Source organism: Passer montanus, unplaced genomic scaffold (assembly GCF_014805655.1).
Source record: "Passer montanus isolate IOZ18808 unplaced genomic scaffold, ASM1480565v1 scaffold9, whole genome shotgun sequence".
NCBI lineage: Eukaryota > Metazoa > Chordata > Aves > Passeriformes > Passeridae > Passer > Passer montanus.
In genome coordinates this window covers 4,389,310-4,405,006 of record NW_024374367.1, presented here as the reverse complement: position 1 = coordinate 4,405,006, position 15,697 = coordinate 4,389,310, and the positions used below count along the sequence as shown (strand labels likewise).

General features: G+C 36.2%; 1 protein-coding gene across 10 annotated transcripts in view; it reads left to right on the top strand.

Annotated features, from left to right (window-relative positions):
• ERC2 (ELKS/RAB6-interacting/CAST family member 2) overlaps positions 1–15,697 on the top strand; it is a 420,178-nt gene that overhangs the window by 348,137 nt on the left and 56,344 nt on the right. For 9 of the 10 annotated variants that reach the window (XR_005626125.1, XR_005626124.1, XR_005626132.1 and 6 more), the window contains one exon: positions 14,910–15,100. The exons of the other annotated variant lie outside the window; for it this stretch is intronic. The gene's annotated coding sequence lies outside the window, so the exon portion shown is untranslated. The remainder of the gene's footprint in view (positions 1–14,909; positions 15,101–15,697) is intronic. 10 annotated transcript variants of the gene reach the window in all.

The window sequence follows — 15,697 nt, the reverse complement described above, 5'->3', positions numbered from 1 at the left end:
GGGCCCTCGTGGTACACTGTAGTTCTAAACACATGGCAGCCTGTGGCCTCCAAATAAAATCTTACAATTTGGGTGTGATGTCACTGGTCAATTATTTGAGTGTGGCAGCAATACTGATAGTGATATCACACCTATGAAAACTGGAATTCCTCCAGCTGCTTTGGGGATGTGATGTCCAATCCATCAATGTCAGCTGAGAGTCAACCATTACCTTTCACATCAAACCATAAAAGCAATTTTACCTTCTCTGCTGAAGCGCGAGGGTGTTGTTCAAGCAGCCCATTCTTTTTAGGTGTTATGGGTGGAGTTTATGCATTCTGTTCCTCTGTGAGGACCTTGATTGCTTCTTCAATCAGAGCCAGTATCTGGTGTTAATTGCTGCTATTAATTTGTTCTCTTTTCTACAAATTTAAACTTCACAAAATAAATTGTAAGGAGGAGCAATTATATTTCCATTTTGAAATTGAATTATGAAGATCTGTACATAAGTAATTTGGTATTTTTTAATGGATTTATTTGTACTGACCTGGTCTGTGACAAATTGTGTCCCTAATTTCACCATGGACACTAATACAGTACAAAATATTAAGAGAAAAAACATTGTTATGATAGATTTAAATATATTTAATGAGCTGTCAATACTGTAGCTTGAAAATGCTATATATTTGTTTTTCTTCTACTGAATATAAGGATGCAATACTTTTTTATTTCTATCATTCTTAGGAAGAAGAATATCAAAATTGCATAATTTAAATCAATATGGGAAAATATATAAAAAACTAATAATCAATAAAATTTGGTAATAAGAATTTTAACTATATTTAGTGTTGTTCTGCTAAGTTTTAGTAGTTTTTCAGCTACTTTAGCATCATTACTAAACATAATTTTGCAACTATTTTTTATATTATAATTGCAGCACTTCAGAATTTTCTTTCCGACAGAAAAAAAAAAGAAATTTAAAAAGTCATTACAGTAAAACAGTAGTATGGAGTTTATTTATCTGCATTATATATTCCCAGTTTACAGTCCTGCCTAGTTATCTAGTTATCTTTTCTTCTTTTCAAGGTTGTCTGACCTTTTCCAAAAAGAAATCTTTTCTTTTAGCTGATAATTTTATAAAATTACTTGGGACACTTGCCAAGTGAGGTATCTGTCTGAAGAGTTTATACTCTACACAAATGGTTCCAGGTGCTGAGCTGGAAAGTCTCAGTTATTTCCAACACAGAGAATAAAGGAAAAAAAACCCAAAAAACAAAAAGGCCCCAACCAACTTGTAAATAATACTTGTTTTGAAAGATTTACTGATCCAGTTGCTTCAACAGGGTGTCCTGAGTGTTAGCAGTTGGGTGTTATTAATTTCATGGATGTATTTTCTGTTGTCCAAGAAAATGTTTGTTAAATTTGGTTACTATAAGAATTGTGCTTTCTGTGATATTTTCAGGAAATTAATCTGCATCTGAAAGAAAGGGTAAGTCAGCTTTGGGGTGGGATAGAGCTGAGGTACCTGTGCAAGCAGGTAGGACTAATGGTTGCGGCTTCAGGAGATGAGGAGGAAGCTGCTAAACTCTGCAGGAGAGGAGAGGAAGACTGGAATTGGAGGAAAAAATGATTGAAGATGGAGGGGACATTGCAACTGACAAAGCAAAATCCCTAATGGTAGAAACTGAAGGGTTTGGAGAGATGAGGAGAAGTGCAAGGGGACCAAAGAGTGGACACTGTCAGGTAAATGGATGCCATAATGTCACAGTAGGAAGCCCTAGAAAAGCCTGAATGAATCAATGTGTGTGTTTGACATTTCTTCCTGAGCAACATTCAGTTAACCACTTTGAAGAAATGATGGATCAAACATCTTGGCTAGCTTGTCATAGGCCTGATATTTCTTCTGTATATTGATTGAGGCAGGAGTCCTGGGGAAAAACAAAATATGCAGAATTAATGGCTCTATCATAATATCTAATAAGGTTCAAAATTCAAGCTGAAGATATTATCTCAGTTCTGGAACCTTTTTACATTTTATTTGCTTCAAGTCACATAAGCTGATAATGTAGTTTTACCATAGCAGCTTTTCTTGTGTGGAGAACACATGAAGTAGATTGTATGTAAGATAAAAAAATGTGATGAATGTCTAGGCTTTAATTGTATTATGCAGTTAACATTAAGGCAGGTAGTAGAAAGAAAGATCAACTTTTCAATATCTTTTTAATAATTAAAATATTTACTTGTTCATTCCTGCAAGACGTTAAATATACAGCAAGAGATCTACTAATTAACAAAAGCTGTAATGTGTTTCATCTTCAGTATGTATCCCTGTATCAGTCAGCTTTAATATTTTTAATAATTATTTTGTAATCAGTTGCACTGTTCTGCTAAGACAGCTTCCTTGAGTGAGCTGCATGGCCTGACAGCTTTTACTACAGAACCTAAATGTGTCAACATTGGCAAACAGTTCTGTCACTTTTTTTTTTTTAAACTACAGCATAAAATCTTGAACTCAGAAAACCAAAGTAAATAAAACAAATAGGCTAAAAGAGACAGCTGTGTGCTTTTGTGAAGAGAAACAGTAACAGGGGATAAATCAGAAAGCTGAGGATGACGTGCTGCAAATAAACCTTAGTACATATGACAGTTCTCTGTTTAGGATTTTCTCATAAAGGTTCAAGGTATAAAAACTTAGAGGTGGAATAGAGTACTTCCAGAATATCTGACTTTTCCTGTAGGCAACTTTTTGAGTCGATGGAAGTATTTAGTTTATCTAAATATGTAGAATTTATTGTCCAAGAAGACAAGGTCCATGCATGAGCAGTGTTTACAAAACAATGGATGTCAGACTCCACAATGGGGTTTTTATTTGACAGAATCTGGTCAGTAAGGTGGTACATAGAGTAAACATGATGGAATGGAAGGGAATTCAAGAATCCTTTTTTGTGAGTCTGGTGCAGAAGTCTGAAATCTGTAGTAACCAGGAACCACAGCTTCTCCTCTGGAAAGTTAGAGAGTATCTGGTTATTTTTCAGAAAATCAGAAAATGTGTCTGTCTGAATTTCAACAGAGGTTGAGAAAATCTTATGCAATGTTTTCCTCTTCCCATTACTATTGTCACAGACTGTGTAGGACCTGTTATTAAGACAAAGGCTAAGTACATCTGTCTAAATCTTATATTGTTAAAGCCTGCAGTTCTTCTTGCCATATGATTATTTTCAAATTTCTCTGCACAGATTAGATGCTGCTTAAGCACCGTGTGCAGCACTACCTGGAAATATTGTTAAGTGCAGTCAGTGAGGGGGAAAAACATCAGTGATGGTGACTTTGAATTCAGTAGAAATAATTAATTACTGATTTTTTAAACTGGATTCTAAAAAAACCCCCTGTGTTTCCAAGGGGTTTTTTCCTATTAATTTTTAAAAATATTTATGGGGACTTAAACATAAAGAGATGTTTAAATAAGGTTTTAGTCCAAGAATAAAAAAATTAATGCCACCTAAAAAAGCTTCAAAGTCATCTGTCAGGTTCTTTATGGCAATGAAGCTCTCACATTATCTTTTTAATGTTGGAATCAGTTCAAGTCACTGAAATTTCTTTAATGAACTTTAGGGCACATCTTCAAAGAAACCTGCAATTGAACCTGTGGAAAGGCCAATGCCTTTGAACTGTGGAAAAGAAGTTTATCCTAGATTAGCTTGATCTTTTAGTTTACTCTGCCTTCTAATCTAGTAAGAAAGATCTAAGCTTTAAGAATACCCCTCAACTGCAGTGACAACCTAAAAGCAGTGTATTGTTAGGGAGAAATTCATTGCTTCCCTTTGGTATTGTCATTTTAAATTTGGAAGGACAGCAAAGTTGTTTATTTTGTGCTGTGAACATGACCACTCTGAGTCTCCCTGAGCACTACATTTTCTTTATTTGTTAGGAGATGTTTCTTTATTTCTTTAACTTGTTACTACCCTATAAATTAAAAATTTAATTGCATTTTTGTTTTCATTCTCCCTCTACCATTTCAGTGTACTTCCATCCAGTTCAGTCTTTCATCACTCAAATGTGGAACAATGTACCTTCAAATTTGAAAGAAATAACAAAATCTGGAACAAATTACAAAGTGGTGGAGAAGGGAAATGCAGAGCTGTATGGAAATAAGTGCATTAATGCATAAGCTCTGATGCACATGAGTCTGTTTTGAAGGACACTTCATTTTAGTTTGAACTTCTGCTTTTAAATTTTACTGTAATATGATACAACATTTGCTTGGGTGAGTACTTGAGGAACTTTCAGTGTTAACAGTGTTCTTTTCCATAGAAATTCCATTGGATTTTGGATTTTGTACTCTTTCCAGGTTACAATAAGAAAAATATGGAAGAGATTTTTAATAGAAAAAAACCAATGCTCAGTGGTTTGCAGCTGGCAATCACAATGCCTCTACTCTACTGCTGCTTTTATTCTATTAAGTGGAACAGGTCAATTCACTATCAGAGCTGACTGTGTTCCTTCTCTGGTGAAAGTAAAAACACAGGTCTAGCAAAAAATTAAATGACTACTAGTTTCTTCTTTTCAATCATTCTGTGAAATGTCTTTTTAACAATGTCTCATGTTGTGGAATCAAGGAGGACAAGGATGATCATCGCTCAGCTGGCAAAGGAAAATCACCTTTTGTCTGCAGCACTGACTTCCATAAGTGATGTTATTCAATGTCTACTTTTAATTATGGGTTAATAAGCACTTATACCATGAAGAAAGTGCAGAAAGGCAGAGTTAAGTAGAAAATCTTGTTCAGATGATTTCAAGTTCAGAAAATCTTGATCAGATGATTCAGATGAAACTGGATTTTTGAAAAGAAAAGTATTGAAGGGAATAATATAAAATGTATTTGAGGGAACAAAGAAGTGAAATTATATGTTTATCCAGTTTTATAAATTATGCTATATTTTCCTGTATTTTATTTTTTAATGTTAATTCCTTGACCTTTTAAAGTCAATGGGATTTTCACCACCGGCTTGATTGGTACTGTTTCACCCTTCATCTGTGAGAAGCAGTTTCTGCTTTTTATTACTATTTCAAAACGGTATCCTTCCTTTTCTTCTCTCACTCCAGTTTCCCAAGGATTTACCATCTTTTGCATCAAAAGGAAATGTTTTTTCTGGTACATAGTGTATAGTTGAAATCAAGTACCAGGCAAAATCTGGCTGACCTAATGGGCAGATTCCAGCAGAGCAGACGTTTTGAATCTGGACTTCTTAGTTATTGAGGGTACAGGATTTTGAATGCTTTTATCCTTTTATTGGTGAATGCATTAAAGTGCATGCAGACAGAGAATGTTAAAGTGGCAGTCAGATAAACTTGTTAAAGCAGTGGGAGTTTTTCCTTTCTTTCTACGTGACTTTATCATCACAGTGGAGTTAAAAGGCAATTAGCCCTTCAGCTCTTTTCTGGCCAGTTTATTGGCATTTTACACAGAACTGTTGAATAGACAGTGCCATATTAAAAATTCCACTGAAGCTGGCCTGGGGATAACAGACTCTAAATTTCTGGTTAATGTAGGTTTCCTTGAGAGGAACTATTGCCAAAAATTTCGGGTGAAATTATCTAAAAACAGTACCTATGCTGCTTGTACTCATAGTTGATGGAAAATTGTAGTAGTCTTGCTACATGCTGTGTTACATTTCCAGGGAAATATTTTTATAAAGAGTGTTTGATGAAAAAGTTTATTCCTTTAGTAATAACAGGCTACCCACTGTGTTACTTTAGGCAATGAACATGGTGAGTAGAGTAAGACATTTTCAGCATCAGAACAACAATCATACTGGCTTTGCATTTCTCTAATTTTCATCTGAGGTCATTAAAACACTTCACAAACATGGATTAGTTATTTCTTTCAATATATGAGAAGGTGGGACATAGATTATTATGTCAAAATTTTGACCAAATGTAGTCCAAAGTTGTTTTGGTTTTGTTTGATTTGGTTTTTTTTTTCTGTTTGGATTTCTTTTTTTGGTTGTTATTTTGGAGGGGGGTGGGTTGGTTTAGAATTGTAAGTAAACATTGTGAGGTTTTTTTCTCATTTCAGGGTCAATAGAAAATCAGACATGTATTTTGCAGTTCTTGCACCCCAAAGTATTAAGAACCAAAACCTGAGTGTAATATTTTTCATGACTGAGGAGAATGAAGTACAAACACAAGACATACAAGTTCACTACTGGAGAGTAAATTGGATTTTTCATACCATTTTATTTTAATCTGGTCTTGCCAAAGAAAACAGAAAGTTTTTGATAGACATGACTGAGACTATTATTGCATCTTAATGATGCATTCATTGCTTCTATGAATAAATTTATTTAGCTACATTTTGTAACTGATTTTAATTTACTGATGTTAAATCATGAGAAATCCATTGAGGCTTGTGAGTGTGATTGAGAGCCAGAGGGTAAAAGCAAAGAGTAGATCTGATTTTAAACCTGACCATATGCATTGCTCCAACCTGCACTGGGGAGTCAGCAAAATGACTCCTTAGAAGTCCAGCTGATTTTTGGGTCAGATCTCTTTCAAAGTAGGGAAGGAAAGCTGGTAGATTTAAAGACTCATAAATGCTATTTTCACTATATTTTGGTTTGCCTGACAGCCAGAGGGCACTCAGATTTTGTTCAGACAGCAAGTGATGGATTTATGCTCCAGTGTCCAGCAATTAAAAATGCCTTCATTTGCTCAGGTGAATATGAGTTAGAATTTCTTTCAGAGCACAACACTGATTTAAGGTGATCCCCAATAGCAGCAGGTCTATTTGAAATGGTGTGTACATGTATTTCAACTCTATTAAAAACTCAAACTTTGCTTCTGATACTCACAAGCCATCATGAATGTCCTCTGTAACCTTTGTTTTTTGATGTAGCAAATACATATTGGGAAACAATGGTTTCATCAAATGGGTATTAACGTGTAAATTGAAAGTCTTGAAGTTGGAAAGTGCCAGATTTAAAGTAGCTAATATAATTTTTTTTAGGTGTCCTTTTGGTTATGTGTTGCAGCACTTCTCAGTTGCACATTCATTTACTGCCTTTTCTTTAGGACTCACTGCTGGTCCATGCTTGCTCCCCTTTGAACTGACTTCATTCCTGAGCTGCATTTTCACTGGGACAGTAACTGTGGGACAGACAAGCACTTATGTTATTGGGCAACTTAGCCCTACCCATGCTCTTTCTTCAGATTACTTATGTGCTAAAAAATTGTGTAGACCAAAAAATGGGTATGGTGTGGACTTCTGTTTGATTCAGTCAGGGCTTGAGATGCAGAGAGCACCCTCAGCAACTTCAGGGCGATAAAAACTCTGCCATGATGACAGGAAGACTGTCTGGTCATCAGGAGCAGAACCAGAGCTGAAGCAGGAGTGATTCTGAGCTTTAGGCCATCTCTGACAGTTTTCTGGGCTGCCAGGAAGAAAGCAATTTTTTCACATCTACAAGGTGAGGAAAATAAAGAATACAATTTTATTTTAGAGAGACATGTCAAATGTAACATCTTGAAGTCTATGCAACAGTTTTAAAAATGAAAAAGACTATAAAAACTGAAGAACTTTACACTAGCAAGCCTAATACATCAGAGCAAATGACCGAGACATCTGCAACAAAGACTTTTGAAACTGTGCCCAGTGTCTGTGCACTGTCTTTTCCCACACAGATAATAATGCTCTTCTCCTATCACAGAGAAGAAAGTGGCTTGTTAGTGCTCTAGAGAGATCCAGATATGGTGATGAGCAGCACAGGCAAGCCCAGGAAGCAAACAGCATTATAGTTCCAGGGAGATTCTTAGCAAAAGCAGCATTTTAAAAACTTTGGTAGTGCTAAAAGCAACTGCACCGTGTAAGGAACACTTGTCCTGTGGACAGAGTGACACAGGCCCTGGAGTGAAAAATAATGTGTGATCATTAGTTAGAAATGGCCATAATTTACAGACACCAGGGGGCAGAATTAAGGTTGCAAGGACACCTATAAACCTGGCATTTCCAAGAAGAGAGCTATTTATGTTCAAACTCAAGCACACTTTTAAATTTAAATATTTGAATGGTATAGAATTTGTTGCAAACAACATTCTGCTTCTGGAAACAAAAACATTTAAATGTACTCCTAAGTGTGATTGTTCATTTGTTACAAATGTGAATTTAACTAAAAGCTAATTCTAATTAGTTTCAGCTAATGTTCAACACTTTATTGTTTGGACATAAATTAGTCCAGCTTTCTAAAGGAAAAACATCAAACAAATCCTTTCTTGAAGGTTAGGCCTCTTTTTCTTACTTTCTGAACTGCAGAAAACACTGTAGATAACTGCAGCTTTTTATTTCCAACCTGACCTTCCACATTCTGAAACTAATTTGCCATACTGCTTCTCAAAGTCTGCTCAAGGACTTCCTTTAGCAGAATAATGTGGTTCTTATTAAGCACATCCTATAAGACCCAGGAGGATTGCATGCAAAGAAAATAAGACGGAAACACAGATGAATTTCCATCCTCCAGTCAGATATATGATATTGATGACCAGGATGCATATGAAGGATATTGTAAAGAAGACAAAGAAAAAGAATTAAAGCAAATGTCTGACAAATTGGCTGTCTTCAGATGCAAGGATGACAAGTGGTCTGTGCAGCTCAGTGGAGGACATGGAGGCATCAAGCCAAATTGTTATGTAGTCAACAAGTCTCTTTGAATCACATGGCTGTGTGTAACCTCTCTTTTAAATAAGGCCTCAATTTAAATTACATCATCATGCAAGACTTAAAAGCCGTGAAGTTCTATGTGAAAGCTGATCGTTTTGCTTAACTCCAAATGTTGTTCTTCACAGTTATGAATTTTTTTTTTCCAGGAATAATGGGATATTCTGTTCAAGTGGGACTTCTTTCAAATATTATTTCCCTAATTTTTAAGTAGATGCACCAAATACAAATAATTGTGAAAATAGGAGCTTTAACTTCAAATCAGTTTCTTCGTTATGTTTTTTTTCTATGAGGTGACAAAATAATTTCATGCTAGCCTAATTTGATGGAAAAATGCACTGAAATAGCTTCAGTGTACTATAATCTCTAGAACTTTTGATGTTCTCATTCCAGTGTAGCTAAATATAGACTTCAGAGGTTTTACAAGGTTAATGAGGAATCTTTACCCCTGTATGCAACTCAGTGCAAGTGCAATTTAGTGACTTGGCTCCAGAATTATCACTACTTTTTCATTTCATTCTTCAACAAGATGCAGAATTTGGGTAATCAGAATTGTAATATGATTTTCCTGTTAATCTGTTTTAAATCTGATATTTTCACCATGACTAATCCATGAAATTTGTCAACTTTGTCTGTGATTTACACAAGCTCTATTTATGAAAAGAAATTGTTTGAGTCCTAAGGCATGGAATATTATTTCCCAGCATGCTTTTAGTGACTTTTTACTAACAAGTATAAACAAAATGTGCTCATTGACTATATTATTATTTCAAGATCAGGAGGTAAAACATGAGGAATGTTGAAGAGTATATTCCCTGTAGCAGTGTATATTAGTCTTAAGCCATTAAGAAGAAAATAGCCTATCATATCAGAGTTGGTAAGGATGGTTGTGATCATAAAGTTTACCTAAAATAATTGGATAACTTGCTTGTAGATTAAAAACATATGTGATTCTTGTATGTCTTTATGCTGAGGCTTTAGAATTAATTGCTGTCAGCATAAACCAGACCAAACAAAAATAGATTTGCATCAATTCTTTGTAATGGGGGAAAAAGAAAGGCTTGAGTGACAGTGAAGATAATTCTGTTTTGTATTTGGGGGGAAATGGCTACACAATGTTCACATACAGGAGTGCAATTTACTATATATGGGAAAGAATAAAACTCTTTTATGTAAATGTAATAACAGGCAAGTAATACCTTCAAAGGAAAGAAAAACAATCTCTTGGGTACAGAAAGTTTGTCTGTTCCAGCTGTCCTCTCTCACTTGTTGGGAGAAGACATTTGGGGAAAGGGCAAAACACAGATATTCACAAAGCATCCAGTTTTTAGCTCAGCCCCATGTCTTAATCAGCTTTTACTGAGCTGCTCTGCTCTGCACCGAGCAGGTTTAAATGTGCAGCACCCCCCTGCATGTACCCGAGTCCCAGTGCCTGTGGTGATGAGAACAGGATGGCTCTGGGCTTCAGGAGCAGCACAACTGCAGGTGAGGGAGGAGCAGCATCGCCTCCTCTTCCAGCTGAGCAGGAGCTGCTGAATGCCATGGCTGTCTCCATGTCATTTCAAATTCCTGATCACATGGTTTTGTGAAAGATCTCCAGAAATCATGTGCACTGAGATCACAGATGGCCAGCTTGGTACAAGATCCACTCACTGGAGCCAGGTAGCACAAGCTTGGCCTGCCCTGAAGTCTGGTCTTTCTCCAGCAGAAATGGCCATAGATTATTCCCATGTCCATCAAGTTACCAAAATACAGACATGCTCTATCATGGTCCCCGTGGTATGAAATGCCCCCTTTGTGGTCAGACCATAGCAGAGCTCCGGGCCATGTGGAGAAAGTGTCCTCAGGTGCTGTCTGCTAATGCCATGGTGGTCTTATGTGATTTCCCAAGCCATGGCAGGAGAACTCTGTGTCCTTGTGCTCCTGGCTGGCCTTCTCTCTGCCCTGCTTCCTTAAACACTGTAGCTCATGTTCTCAAAGGCCCAACTGCCTCTTAATCTGATTTATGAATGAAAACAGTCAACTGCACCACACAGAAATTCTCATTTCACAATGTCCTAAGAGTCTAGGGGAAGTTTGGTCTCTGCTCCAGGCTGGAATCTGACCTCAGAATTACAATTTATTTCAGACTTGCAAAAGTATTTAGCCCAAAAGATATTTTGCAGAGGACAGAAGAATTTGGGGTAGACAGATTAATGTTTTACGCATGATGTTTTGCACTTCCCTAGCTAAAAAGTAATTTAATAAATTTTCCTTTAATTGCTCATAGCATAAAATGGAAAATAAGTGGTATCTCAGTCTTTTAAAAGATATTTTAAAAATAGTAGAAGTGAAAAATAGATGTTTAAAGTCTGATTTAATATAACACCATAACATTTAGAAACCAAAACGATTTATTGATCATCTTACTTAAATATCTCAATGTCTTCTTATAAATGCAACTGTTCCCTTCAGAGCCTTGAAACTTGTCTCATACTACTGATATATGCAATTTATGGATAACCAGTGGGGCTACATGGATTCTGGTATTCTTTCTCGATATCCTAGATATTTGGAGCTAATGTTTTCATGTGTATTATCCTAATGTACACAGAATTGCTTGGGACACATTTGAATCTGCATCAACCTGTGAAAGCTCTTTGTTTAATCCATTTACTGAATAATTGAGCAAAGACTCCTATATTTTCTACACTTAAGCTCTTAAAATTATTGTCTTTATGTTGTAAAAAATTCTGGTCTACATGGTTAACATGAACGTTTGTATAAGAAAAAAATGCTCTCCTGTGTAAATTAGGTCTACAGAATTTGCTTAAATATTTGTTGCTTATGAAAGTTCTACAGCAAAGCCTTTTCCTCAGGCATACATTTATCAGCTGAAATCTTGATTGTTTTGCCTGTATTATGTCACTCACGTCTGGCAAGAACAGCATCCTGCTGTTTGTGAAGCTGACCTCCTGCTGCTGCTTAGCCACTTGTAGGATTCTATCCCAATTCCTCTAATCCACTCTCTTTCAATAGCACCATATTTGGGCTCCTTCACAGATTCTTTTGCTGCTCTGTTTGGGATGCTCTACGAGCTGAATTAGAATTTTAATGTTCCGTTCAAAACAGAAGGAACCTTTTTGTTAAATGAGAATGTAAGGAATAATCTCCTCCAGTCCCTTGGACAGAATTTCTACACATGCACTGTATTATTTTCCTTCAAACTTTTGTCCAGAAGTTTGGGGCACTATTTCAATATATTGGTTTACTTTGTGTAAATCAGATCCAATTTGAGGTTTAATGTTGCAATAAGGCCTGCTACCATCTTAAATTGTTTCTTTCCTGTTGTAACTCCTCATTCAGAGTTCAGTGCTCCTTGTTTCCATTATGTCAAGGGTTTACTGAAATCTTTTCAAGCTCCTTGTGCAAGTCAGGCCTAATTAAAGCAGAGAACTGAAAGGACTCCAAAAATGGTGTTAGAAATGACACTAAAGCACAACGTGCACTTTAGGTATTTTTGCCATGCTTTCAAGAAGTCAGGAAAGATTTTCATGTGTGTTTTTCCAGTAGCTATTTTCTGATCCCCACATGAAACAAAGTTTAGAGAAAACAACTTAGAGCATGATTGGTATATGTATGTATGCATATATATAGGGTGTGTATATATACATATATATAAGGAGTATTTGTATATATGTGGTTTGTCCCTTTACTTCACACCTAAGCTTATTAACTCTGCTGGATCTATTTGTGGTCAATACAGCAACTGAAAAAAACAGCATAGCAGAACATGATCCTTTTTAATGCTGAGCTCCTGGGCTTGTGATTGCTTTAAGAATTATTCTTTAGAGAATGGGATTTAGTTTACTGAAGAATAAACATGTGGTTAAATGATAATGCTAATTTTATTCTTTGAAAAAGTTCTTTGGACACAATGTAATATTGCATGAGTCTCTCTTGTACAATTTGAAAAACCTTCAGTGCAGTATATAGAGCTTACCTAAGTGTTTAAAGAGAAAAAAAGATATTATCAAGGTGGAACATATTTCAACAATTTCATAAATTGTCTCTCACTTGTACCAAACTTCCCTCTCTGGAAAATTCATTTTAGAACTTGTACCATATTTGCTTCAGCTGTAGCTTTTAGTGCTGAATTTTAGTTTGTTCTCAGCTGGATCATCATCATCATCATCATCAGAAGGCACCCGGTGCCAAGACCTGCTGAGAAACCCTGTGAATGGGGTCAGGGATGCGGATGGAAACTGGAGAAGACAACAGCTACAGCAGTTTGATATAATGATAAGCTTTACAACTAGAAATGAAACAGAGAAGATAATGAAGAAAACAGGGGAAGGAAAGAGACTTCAGAAAGAGGTGATGAAACAGGGATGGAGGCAGTGAAGTATGGGAGGAAGCGGAGGAAACAATACTGAGGAAAAGAAGTGGGATACAGCAAACTTATTACTTGGTCTCCTTTCTTGCATTTAGCAAATAACGTGCGTATCTGATTTGTTCACAAATGTGTTAACATTTCTAATGATAGCAACATAGAAGAAAGATATTTAACAGCTTTTATCAAGGGATTTAATCTGTGGAATCCAAAATGAAGAGGTTTGTAAGTGATCCCTCCATGAAGTATCAATGTGAGGACTTACGGTTCTGCTGCTCCTTCTCTGTTTGTACTTTAAAATTAATTGAAAGCCTCATTGTTTTGTTTAAACTGTGAAAGCTTCCAAGGTCAATGAGTGAGGTAATTGACCTGCCTGTTGTAGGACAAAAATATGTATGTTAAATTGCATAATTAGTTTTAATTACATAATTATGGTGTTTAATATGGGGGGGTCAAAGGTTACTCTTACATTTAGAAGTCATGGCAAGAAACACAAAAATAAGCAACATAGTTTAATTCTGTGTTTCTTTGGGTTTTGAAAAAGAGGTCCACTGTGATCTATCTTTGACCTTGGATATTTGATGATTATAGCAAATAATATACTGCTGTTACCCTTTTTGGAATCATAGAGACACCTTTGTAAATGACTAAGTGACTTTACCAAAGACTTCATTTAGGTTCAGAGTACACAAAAGTTAATCAACGGTGGGAACTCAACTGACAGCAATTTAATCTGATTGGGTAAAGTAATTACATGATTACCAGGAGTGTTTATATATGGACAAGGATATTTTTATTGGAAAAAATCCTAATTGCTTTCTTACTGAGAAGAGAAAAAACCAAACAAATTTGTTGTTGCAGGTTAAGAGGACATCCTTCGTTCCTTGAAATAGCTCCTTTTCATATTTTAGTGACAAAATGAACACAAAATTCTTTGCAAATTTGCGCTGGGATTATATTAGGAGTTCCTCTGTTTCTGAACTTGAAATAATGCCATCAATATCTTGTTTCATTTAAACAGCTTGTTGCTTATACATCAACTGTGTGATAGCCTAAAGATGTCATGATACTTGTAATTAATTATCTCTTTTACTGTGTGTAAACACTGTTGCTTAAATACAGGTTGATTTCACCAAATGTAAACCTAAAGATCCATTATACTAATGGATATTTCTGGGAATGAGGGCAGTATTTGTTTTTCCATGATGGTTAAAAAAAGAAAGGAAAAAAAAAAAAGAAGGCACCATGTAAAAGATAGGTAGATAAAAGATGGTGTTCCTAAATGCTGGAAGAAAAGGTATCATTCAAGTTCTCTGAATGGTCCTTTAGAAAATGCTCTTTCATTCTATTGACATAGAAGGGAGTGTTGGGAGATGTATCTTCATTAACAAAACATTAACCTGTGTGCTTACCTCCTGAAGAGCACTGCAGAGTAGAATCCCAGTTGACTGATAAATACTGGCTTGGCCCAAAACCTGATTAAGGAACGAGCTGGGTCTGGCCCTGGAACTGGAACTTTGTAGGGTTGTGTCTAAATCTAGATGCCAAAAAATATATATATTGACACTTATAAGAGTAATTTCATATCACACTGGTGACTTTTGAACATATTCTGCCAGTGGAAATGGGATGCAATCCTCTCAAGACTGACTTCTAAGGAATTGAAAAGTTAATGAACTAAATGTTAAATAGGAAAGAAATGAATTTTTGAAATTAAATATATAATTATGGAAAGATGTTCTGTGATATATTCCATGTTATAAAAATTACATGTTCTCCCTTTTGCTAATATTTCCTTTATAAGTGCTTTAGAAAATATTACAATTTTGAATTGTTTTTCTAAACCAGATGATCCAGTCACTGTTGGAGGCACATAGCCACGGCACAATCTCATGCTGTACATTGATCACCTGTCCAACCTTTGCCTAGAGTGTGATCCCCAGTTCCTTCAAGAGATCCATCTTTACCTGTCTATAAAGAAGAAGAGGAGGAGGGAGACATCTGGGATATTCAAGTATCAAAGTTTAACACCAGAGCAGGTCGAATCTTGATTTATATTATTCTCTATATGTGTTGCTAGTTTTGACTCAGATATTTGGCTGGAGATTTTTTCAGTGATTGTATAGTATGGGTGGAAGTTGCTCCAGTGTTAAAGTGTTTTTGTTTGGATTGCTCACTTGCTGAAACTGCACATGCATTTTTCATATTTCTGTGGTGTGAAATTGAACCCAAAGTCACTCTGCTGTTGAGGAAGTTGGCTAATATTGAGTATGCCTGGAGTCTGTACCTCTCCCTTGAACATGTGCTGACCACAGAGACTAAAATGTGGCAGCTTCTTTAAAGCTGTTCAGTGTGCTCTAGCTGGACCATTCTGTGTTTAGCACACAACCAAATCCAGGTCCCCAGCCAGTGCAATCGTGTCCATTCACTTGTTAAACTTTCTCCTTACTCTTCCCTTTGTGGGAGAACTTTGATATCCCCAAAAAGCCAAGGTTTTGCTTACTGTCCTAAGGACTGCCCCTTCAGGAGTGCAGCACAGCCCACACACAAACCTGGAACATGTCCAACTTGTTCTTTGAGCAGAATGTGAACCCCTGACCTCCTGGGCCTCCGGCAAGAGTGCTGCCTACTGAGCC